This window comes from Onychostruthus taczanowskii, unplaced genomic scaffold, assembly GCF_017590055.1.
Source record: "Onychostruthus taczanowskii isolate IOZ18803 unplaced genomic scaffold, ASM1759005v1 scaffold23, whole genome shotgun sequence".
Classification (NCBI taxonomy): domain Eukaryota; kingdom Metazoa; phylum Chordata; class Aves; order Passeriformes; family Passeridae; genus Onychostruthus; species Onychostruthus taczanowskii.
The window spans coordinates 8,460,261-8,470,181 of record NW_024499573.1 but is presented as its reverse complement, the minus strand read 5'-3'; the positions used below and the strand labels follow the sequence as shown (position 1 = coordinate 8,470,181).

The window sequence follows — 9,921 nt, the reverse complement described above, 5'->3', positions numbered from 1 at the left end:
CGGCAGCCGGGCGCTATGCTTAGGGCGTGCGGGGTTCCTTCACATCCGCGTCCCGGCCGTGCTTCAGGCGGGCCAGGGCCCGACACCGGCTTTCTCCGCAAGGGTGCGGCCCCGCTGGTCGCTGCACTCCGCTTCGTTCCTGGGGCGGCTGAGGGCGGTGGCTCTGTGGGCGGCGGGTCGGGGTCGGGCTGGTTCCTGCGGTGCTTCAGGCCTGGGGATGCCTCCAGGGCCTCTGCTGCGCCTTCCCCGGGAGGCCGCGGGCCGGCGCTTCGCGTTCCCCGCGGGCCGGCTACGGAGAGGCTTTCCTGGGTGTCGCTCCGCTGGAGCGGTACGGACACGCTGTTCCGAGCGCAGCCCTCGCCTTGTCAGGAATTTAGCCTCCGTTGTTCGTATCCGCAATTAAACCCACCTTGATGGCTATACGTGGTCTAACGCAGAGGGGGTTTGGTTGTGAGCGCTGTTTTGAGGTACTGAGTCTGCCTCGGGAGGGGCCCTTGGCGTGGCGCTCGACTCTCACCTGAGCAGGCATCCTAAGGAAGATGTTCAGGGCTGAAGGGAATGCACTGCGCCGGTTCAGGGAAACAGTGCCAGCAATGTGCTTAAGGTCGTGTTCTGGATAAAGCTCCTCCAGGTGCGGTATTGGGTTGTAGGTCGGTGATTTTCTTCTCCAATTGCAGAACAGTAATTGAGGTTATCATTGGGCCGAGTGATCCAGGCTTTTCACGTGAGGGTGAAGACAGTGGTTTGTTGGTCCTTTTGATGTGTATCATTTCTCCGGAGAGCTGAGTGAGATATAATCTGTTGTGATTGTGACATTTGTTGTCAAATTCCCAGTGGCAGTCATAGATTTCACTTTCTTTGCCTTAAGTGTTGGTAGTCATAACTCGCTGCTCACCTTTGGGAGTGAAAACAGGAGAAGAACCTTAAGAGTACTGTACACAAACTGGTTTGAAAACAATGATAAATTTTAGATTAAGACAGTGTTTAGAGAGACAGTGCTTAAGAAAGGCCTTGCTTTTTGATCTGAGTTATTTTCATCAGTTAATTTTTTTCTCTTTTCTTTGTAATTTGAATAGATTTAGTAAAGAGTGTTTTGGTTGGAATATATGGCAGTATATGAAGAGATCAGTTGATAGCTTTTTGATTTGAAATAGTGTAGCTCTTCAACATTCTGCCATGTTAGGTGCATGTACTTAAGTACTGGTGTGGTTTTCTAAACTGATTCTGCCGGTCAGCATACAGTAAATGGTCTGTTGTGGTTAATACTTCTTTGGAAATCTCATTTCAAGTTTGTTTTTTTTTTTTTTTTTTTAATTCATACATTACTCAAACTCCCAACAAAATAGTTGTTATGCTGTGTGCAGGCAGTCCTTTGTTCCTTATTACTTTTTAATATACATTTTCTTTTTATTGGTAGAGTTCAGTAGTATCAGTGTGTGTATATATGTATATACAGACAATATTATATATATATATAGTGTATGTATTGGCTACTATAAGTGACTGAGAGCAAAGTGATTTGAAATGAAGATACTTGGACTTGCTCAGTTTTCACTGTGGCAAAGTGCAGTTATATGAATAGAACTGCTTAAACATGAAGTTTGGTCTTGGCTAGATCTGCCAACTAGACACAGTAATAGAGGTGTGAGGGCTTAGTTAAGAAGTCTCTATAACCAGTCTGTTGGCAGAAAATTACAGTGGGGATGATAGCAACAACTGTTATTATTAGTATTGAAATATGTCACCTCATAAAGCATCTTTTAGAGAACGATAAAATTGCAACAGTTGGAATGACATAGTTATGCTTATCACAATGTGGAAAGATTAAATATCAGAGTATGTGGCTTTGTTAACTGCCTTTTTTAACAGCTGTGATTTTGGAAAGTTTCACAATTCATAGTTTAAAATTTTACAGTAAATTAAAAAAGACTGGAAATTAATTTTGCACTTTTGCACTGCATGTTGCTCTTTCTGTAATCACCTCTCTGTATCTCTTCGTTTTTTATGCATCCTATTCTGAAAATTTCCTTTAGGGTTAGGGGAGTTGGGAGTAATGGAAGTTAATTATTTCTTTAAGTTATCTTTTAGGTGGCTTGAGAACCAATCAGTGATTCTGTATATAATCTACAGGTGTATATCACAGATTGAGTGAAATAACTGGAATTTCTCCGTTCTTGTTTTACACAAATACACCGGAAACTCAAGAAATCAGGTCTTAAAAATCTGAGCAAAGCTGGATCCGGAACGTCTTCTCACAAACAACCAAGCAATGTGATGAATAAAACACAGAGGTGGTGATCTGATGGCAGGCAAAAGAAAGAGTAAGTAACTGCAATTCCTAGAGAAGGCTCCAGACTGCCAGCTTGTGGTGAATGTAGCAGCACTGGTGTGGTGATAGTCTAAAGATACAGATTTTCCATAAAGGTTGCAGTCTGAGGTGTAAGTATGTGAAAGAACATAGTCATTTAGGAAGACACGTAGTTAAGAAAATCTGCGAGGCATCCTGACAGGAAGAACCCAAAATTTCCATTATTTAACTTCAGAAAAGTGATTTTTTTTCTTAGATTTTTTCCTCCATTTATGCATTTACAATCTTGTTATCTGATTCAGATATTGTGAATAAACATCTTTGTTTGCATGGTTAACTGAACCTGGCATGAATTAAAAGTGATATGATATTAAATGAATATAAAAAAGTAATTTCTCACTCTAGTCCCTGGAGCAAACTGCAAGTATCTGGCTCTCCATTATGTTTTGTAGAATAGCAGAAAGCTAGGAGACCATGTTTCCAAGGAAATTGTTCGGGTTCTCTGGAAAAAAAACTATTCTAGGTTCAGAGAAGAAAGAAACATAACTTCTGTAGCTGTACGTAACCATCTCTCTGTCATTCTCGGTACTGGGGTATATCTTGAACTTGGAAGGCTCTCAGGGAGGCTCTAGCAAGAGCCTAAGACCAGTTGGAAACTAAATTAAATTCTTGTATTCTATCCTACTGTGACAGAACTTAAAGTATGCCATCAATACACCATTTCAATGTTGTTATTAGCCAAATGTAGATGTTTAGTGCTGCAGACAGTTTTGTGTGTCGTGGTCCCAGGGTCTCTCCAGTCACTGGGCTGTTCATCTTAATCCAGTTGTATTGCTTCCTTCCTTCCATTTCTTTCTTGGTAGTAAACATAATGTTGATACTGCAGTGATAAATTGATGTAGTTCTGTCTTTCTACATTGGTATACATTTGGAAACACTAAATGTTGATAATAACGGTATAGTTAGTAGTGTTGGTGCCATTACCTTGTTTTAGCAAAATTGAGCACTTAATATTTATCTCCTGACCTTCTCTGGTATGCTTATTTTCACTCAGATCTTTGGTTTCACCTTTAGTAGCTTCTGCATCAATGATGCATTTTCCAATGAAGTAATGAAGACTAAAGCTACATTAAGAGATAACAGTTCTTAAAGCACAAAGAATTACAGATTTTCGTATGCACTGAGGTAATGCATTCAATAAAATTATCTCCTTTCCTCCTTGTATAGACTCCAGCCTCTTCCAGGAACCTATCCAGGCAATGTCAGCTTAATGATCAAAATCTTAAAATAGAGGTCAAAAGTACTAAATTTGGGTGCCAAATTTAGTATCTGTCACAGGGGTATGATTTCTAAGAACTTGTAACGTAGGAAGTTAACTTATATTTAGCATACATTCCCATTTATTTCAGTGGGTATTTGGCTCTGCTCATGAGATCCAAGGTGTCAAGGTTAGTGCTCAGTGAGCAAGGAATGAGCAATCACACAGTAGTTAGGAGCAAGCATTCCCTGCCAAAACCATGGTGCCCTTGTGCATTTATGTTAATTACTTCATTTGTACACAACTGTTTAATCTGTATCATCCTCACTCTGTAGCACATGAGAGGTGTATGTCACTGACTTTTGACTTGGAGTTGAGCATATAATAGCATATTGACAGGATTTTCTCATACTTGCCCTTTATGTGGAGTGAATATAGTGCTGGAGTATGTCTTTCAGGAGTGGTCAGTTTGAAATTCCTATTCTAGCATTTCTGTTGGGTCTATAGAGATTTTGTCTACCTGATAAAGCCATCAGTATCAGAACTGATTTACATATACATGAGTTTGGAAGTTCTCTTAATTAGGCAGCATCAGGCCTTGGGTGTGGCAGTAGCAAGTCTGGGACAAACAAAGACGTCTGGGGCTCGCTACTACTTGTTAAATGATACACAAGAGTTGGGTTCCTCTGTACAAAGGAAGCTACAGGCTGTGTTGGTTGCTCTTGGTGGTTCAGGATTTTTTGTGGAATCTTACTTCTGACTTATTTTTCACTTTATTTTTCCTTCCTAGATTTTGATGTCACTTTCATGTAGTCCTTCCCCATATAAATGAGGAAGCAAATTTTAGTTCTGAATGAGCCCATCTATTTTTTCAATTTCTTCTGTGACAAATGATTAGGGATTCTAACAGTCAAACTTCCTCCATTGCAAACCATCTTAATCATCATTCTAGAGGTTTGTCCTCTAGAAAGAATGAGGAAGAGATAGTAAAGTAATTAAGACTGGATTTGGGTCTCATTACTAATTGAATTTTAACTTAATTGTACTAAGGGTGAAGTCTTAACTCATTGTAAACATTGGAGATTGTTTCTTAGATACATGTTTGGGAGTGAGCTAACTGGGAAAAGAACTTCCCTCAGAGCTTATACCTCATCTCATATTAGATTTGCAGGTTTTTAAACTGACACCAGAGGAATTGAGAATAAGAAAGTCACTCTAAGGGTTTCAACAAATAAAATAAACTTTATATATAATTAAAAATTATGAAGGCAATGAGCATGTTGTTTTTGCTTGGATGAGTGCTGTGTAGAGAATCCTTTCCAGTGCAGAGGAGAGGATCAGAAAGTAGGAAAGAGAGACAGTAACAATGTATTTGCATAATATTGTTTACATGGGTTATGCTATCTTGATAAGTTACTTCATTTATCACAAACTCAGCTATTTTCTGAAATCCAAACCTGATCAGAACAATCACAGAAACTAAAAGAAATTGTATGTCTCAAAAATCATTGTGTATCAGATACAGGTATGGAGCACATTTTGTTTTTGCTTTGCTATGGCTGCATTTGACAAAACTGTTCAGTTAATATAGGTCCTTTTTTTTGTGTGTTACCTTTCTATAAATTGTCTTATGTCTGCTACTGAGGTTTCCTCAGTGTGTCTTGTGAAAAAAGAGGTCAAAATCTAATGTAGACTTTAAGACACGCTGTTTTGTAATTCTTAGCTGTGCAAGTATGATATTTTTAGAACTTTTTGCATAGCAATTACTGTTTTGTTTTTTGATTCCTACCCATTACCACTGACGTTGTCTTTACCCATAACTTGGCTCAGTTAGTTATGCTGTGTGAATTGACAGACACTCCAAATCTAAATATGCAGATCATGATGGCTAATAACTGGGGATGCAGAAGAGGCACTCCCAAATCCTGGATTTACTTTACTGCTGCTCTCTTATGCTGGTAATCATTTTCATCTGATCATGCAGGAAGGCACTCTTGGGAGCTAAACAGAAGATTGGTGACTTGTTTATGAAGTGGTTGTTCTGATGGTAGTTATCCTGTGGCAGGAGTAGCTTCCCAAAAGACCTTTGCAGGGGGAGTTACTATGCAGAACATAATAAAGGTGCCAAACTGTAAACACTAGGAATTGAATAATTGATACCAAACAGACAGTGACGGAAGAGAAGGGGAATATTGTTTTCTTGATTATGGCTCTGTCTACTAGTCTCTTCTGGAACCAGCAATATACATAAAGAGCGACAATAACTCTGTTCCAAGGGTTTGCTCTTGATAAAATAGTCTCAAAAATAGTAGATGGTAGTTTTGCTGTTTGGCAGACCTAGAGGTCAGTACACGGGCAAGCTCTGTGCTTGTGTTGCAGCATGTTGTAATTTGGGTGCGGTTTTTTGTTTTCTATTATTGAAGCATAGTTTACATATGTTTTCATATATATCCTAATTGTGAAGTTTGGTTTTGCATCTTTGCAGTGTCCAGAGGAGTGAGCTCAATCCTTATCTTCCACCATGCAACAGTTATGAGCACATATTGTAGAGAGCATCTTAAAACTGCAAAATCCTAAAGGTACATGATGTTAAAGCTTCAAGACAGTGGGTGAGTAAAGCAGGCAGTAGGTTTCCCTGTCAATTGCGTATCTCAGCAAAGTGCTTGGTGTATCTCTCCGTCAGCAAGTGACAGGAAACATGCCTCTTCTTGCAGTAGGTGACCCCAAAGCTGTAGTTCCAACAAATGCTTAAATGGAAATGGGGTAAGGGCCTTTACCTAGCAGCTTTACTACTTGAAGACCACTCTGTTAAATGATCCTCAAGGTTATCTATAGATAACATTCCATAGGACTGCTTAGCAGATGCAGCTCACAAAGGTATTTCTTTGTAAGCACCCTGATCAAGCATGACTTCTGGTGCAGCTCTGATGATGAAAGGTCTCTGCACCTTCATCAGTACCATAAAAGGCACTGACACAGCTGCCAGTCTGTTTTTAAGCTTGTGTTTTGGTGAAGACTGTGTTTGTTTGGATCAACATGAACTGTTCTGAACGGTCAGACTAAAGGGTCTTAGCAATTAGTAAACAAAGAACCACTTTGGCTGTGAGAATGAGAAAGGTGGTATGTGTAGGAAGTAAGAGCTACTGAGGCTGTAAGAAAAAAAAATCCTTGATTCCATAGCAGTTGGTGAACATTATATACACCAATATTATTTCATTTTTATTCCCCCTTTTGTCATAATACAGCTGGAACTTCCAGATCAGAGAAGCGAGAAGGAAAATCCAGACAATTCTTCCTAACTACAGATCAAGGAATATATTCAGTAAACAAGTAGGAGTAAAATGGACCAACACTTCTTTTATATATTTGAAGCCAAAAATTTGATATTCGTTCTGGGATGGTCATCCAAGGCTTTGAACCATATATCCCAGTCTAGTATGACATACCAGTCTTTCTTACAAGATATCAATGATAACTAAGAGATGGATCAGTGATAATGTGTATTTTTCCGTAAATACTAAAATTTGCAAAGATCGCCCAGAAGATGCAGAGTGATCCTGCAGCACCACCCCACAGACTGAAAATACAGAGCTGAAGTTTTGTGAGCACACTGCTGTAATGTGCCTATTGATAAGGTTACAGCATCTTTTCCACAGTGAGTGCTGTTCTGACTTCTGTGAGGTTGGGAGCAACCTTTCTTTTGTAAACTTTCAAAGTCATGCCTGCGAATATTCTACCAGTGCCGCGTACCCTGACTGATGAAGTAAGTGAGATCTAAAAGCATTCCCATGTAGGATGAGAGGACCATGGTAATGTTGTATCTCATCTATGAGTGTGAAGGTATAAATTGTGTAATGGAGAAGCCAAACCTGAAAACTTACTGGTGATACATTACCTTAAGGCATCATACAGAAGTATCACATGGAAGGTTAGGTAGATTTGTCATCGTGATAGGAAGAAGACCCGCATGTGTATGTTATGGCAGTCCAAAACCTTTCTTGAAATGCAGATTGTTGCAGGTTCTAAGGAGTGAGGAGTGAATTCCAATTCTTTTTTGTCCCTTCAGCTGCCAGCTGTCCGGGCCAGGAGAGGGATACAAAGTTGCATCCAAAGTAGGTCAGTATCTCTGCCAGTATTGAGTGCTGCAGTGAGTCTTGAGTTGACTTTTATTAATCTGTGAAACAAAGGTGATACACTTTAGAAACATAGAAATGTGCCTCATGAAGTTTGATTCTATGAGAAAATAGAGGAGGATGCCAAGGCAGATAAATAGTAATTGTGTTTCTTTATGTGATCTTTGTTGCAGTGATTCTGTTGAGAGTTTGAGAGGAGTGGAGGTGAAAGCTGGTACACAGAAGATCCTCCTTCTGTGAAGTTTTCCATGCGGAGTGAGTCAGCATTGGCAACTTGTTTAACAGTTTGATGCTGCCAGGTACGGGTGTGAGGATTCTGAAGGACTGGGACTGAAGCCCCTTGCACATGTTGAACTGGTGTGAAAAAACCTGCTGGGGGTCTGTTGCCATCAAACTAGGAATCACAAGACTTCTTTTTTTTGGCTTGAAATTGAACCATATGCTAGTAGAATTGTATTCTCTTGAGTAACCATGTCTTGCTTTGTGAGGTGGAAAAGATGAAGGTAAACAGATCTTTGAGGTTATAGGCACATGTGCTGAGGACTGGTCGGATGCCCCAGGCAATGCTACATACTGTTCCACATGGGCTAATGTACTAACACCTACAAAGGAGAGGTCAATGAGAAACTGACTCATAAGGTCAATGAGAAATTATTTAGAAGTCTAAGACTCCAGATACAGAGCTTTTTGTTGAGCATGCCCTGATCTTTGTGCAGTTACTCTGAAATTCCACATGAAGGAATGACATGAGGTCTGTGTCCTAGGCTGGATGCTCCAGAGTGAAAACTCCACACACCACCTTCTTACTGAGAGTAACTGGAAGAATCTAGAAGCATGAGTTTAAATTACAGAAAAGTGGTCAAATGGTGCAAATACCAGTAAGGAATACTACATTTTCAAAGGGGTGTCCAGGGACTATGGAATGCTGAAGCCCACCTGGCAGAAAACAGAAACTGGAAAAAAGCCAGACTTGCTGTGTGTCGGGCACATTAGAATGTGGACACCATCAAGGTTTATGTGGAAATCTTGTCTCCACTTAAAAAGTATCTGTACAGCTGAACAGCAGATACACATGGATTATCTTAAAAGATAAACCAACATATTACCTTATCATAATCTTATTTGGTTTTTGACATTATTTCTATTCATTTTTAGACTGTGCACACTAATGTACATGATATGGTACGGTGCAATGCTCCTTCTTTAATACATTTCTATCACAGGTTGTATTCCAGTACAACACTCGCTTACAGCAGCGTTTTGTAAGACATGTGAGACTGGTGGCAGGATCACTAAAACAATTTAACTGGAGAGTAGTTCCACACAGACAAGTATGTAGATCATCAGATGTCCTCCATAGTTTGTACAAAATTTCTTGTATTGGAAGTTGAAACTACTTTGTGTGTCTGAGCCTAAGGATCTATTCCTACACTGAGCAGACTGCATAAATGTTAGCTGCTTTAATAGCTTGTGGTTTTTTTCAGAGATTAGTAGGCTAAATGGTCCTTGATGAGAAAAAAAGAATTTGGAAACTACTTTTTATATTCTAGAAGATTTCCACAGCCTAGTTGCCTAAACTTGCTGGACCTTAATTAACTTTCTACATACAAGTCTTACTGCTAGAGAAAACATAACAATGAATTGGTAAGTTGTTTTGCAGCAATTTAGCTGAGTGGATGCAAAAATACTAATGGGTAAAAAGAATCATACCTACTCTCAATCACTTGCCTTTTACCATATGCAGGACTTGCTCTGGATGATCAGCACAGGCAAGTGATTGTGTTAGGCTGGGCCAGCTAAAATGTTGTTTTCGAAGTATGTGAGTGCAGCTGCCTTGCAGAAATGTATTGCAGTAAGATCTTCCAGATCTCGAATATGGCTGTAATGGCTGTCTAAAAATAATACCTAACAAAGGGTGTCCTTCACAGGGGAAGCCAGAAATAACCTTTTTCCCTGTCAAAATGTAAGGCTATTATCAGTTACTTTACAAGCAGCAGCTTGACCCAGAGACCACGAAAGAGCTGACTTTCAACATATTTTCTACGTAAGCAATCTTGAGCTTGGACTTCCCCCCCCAAAGAGATAATAAATACCAGTCGCTTCAACTTTTTAGCCTCGGTTTTGTAACGAGCCGCGTCCCGCCTCCATCCGTTCCCTGGCCCCCGCGCTAGGCCGTTCGAGCGTTGTACCAGAAACGCGCGGCGGGCTCGGGCTCGGGCCCG

The 9,921-nt window shown here is 40.1% G+C and overlaps 1 long non-coding RNA gene across 3 annotated transcripts; it reads left to right on the top strand.

The window, feature by feature from the left end:
• Positions 1-9,804, top strand: LOC121336388. Of its 3 annotated transcripts, none has more exons than XR_005952739.1 (4): positions 1-103; positions 2,131-2,321; positions 6,052-7,682; positions 7,873-9,804. It is a non-coding gene; the product is annotated as an uncharacterized LOC121336388 (long non-coding RNA). The 3 variants fall into 3 exon arrangements; XR_005952740.1 differs by lacking the exon at positions 1-103 and adding an exon at positions 535-631; XR_005952741.1 differs by lacking the exon at positions 1-103 and having other exon boundaries at positions 892-2,321; positions 6,052-6,175; positions 6,812-7,682.
• The last annotated feature ends 117 nt before the right edge of the window (positions 9,805-9,921 follow it).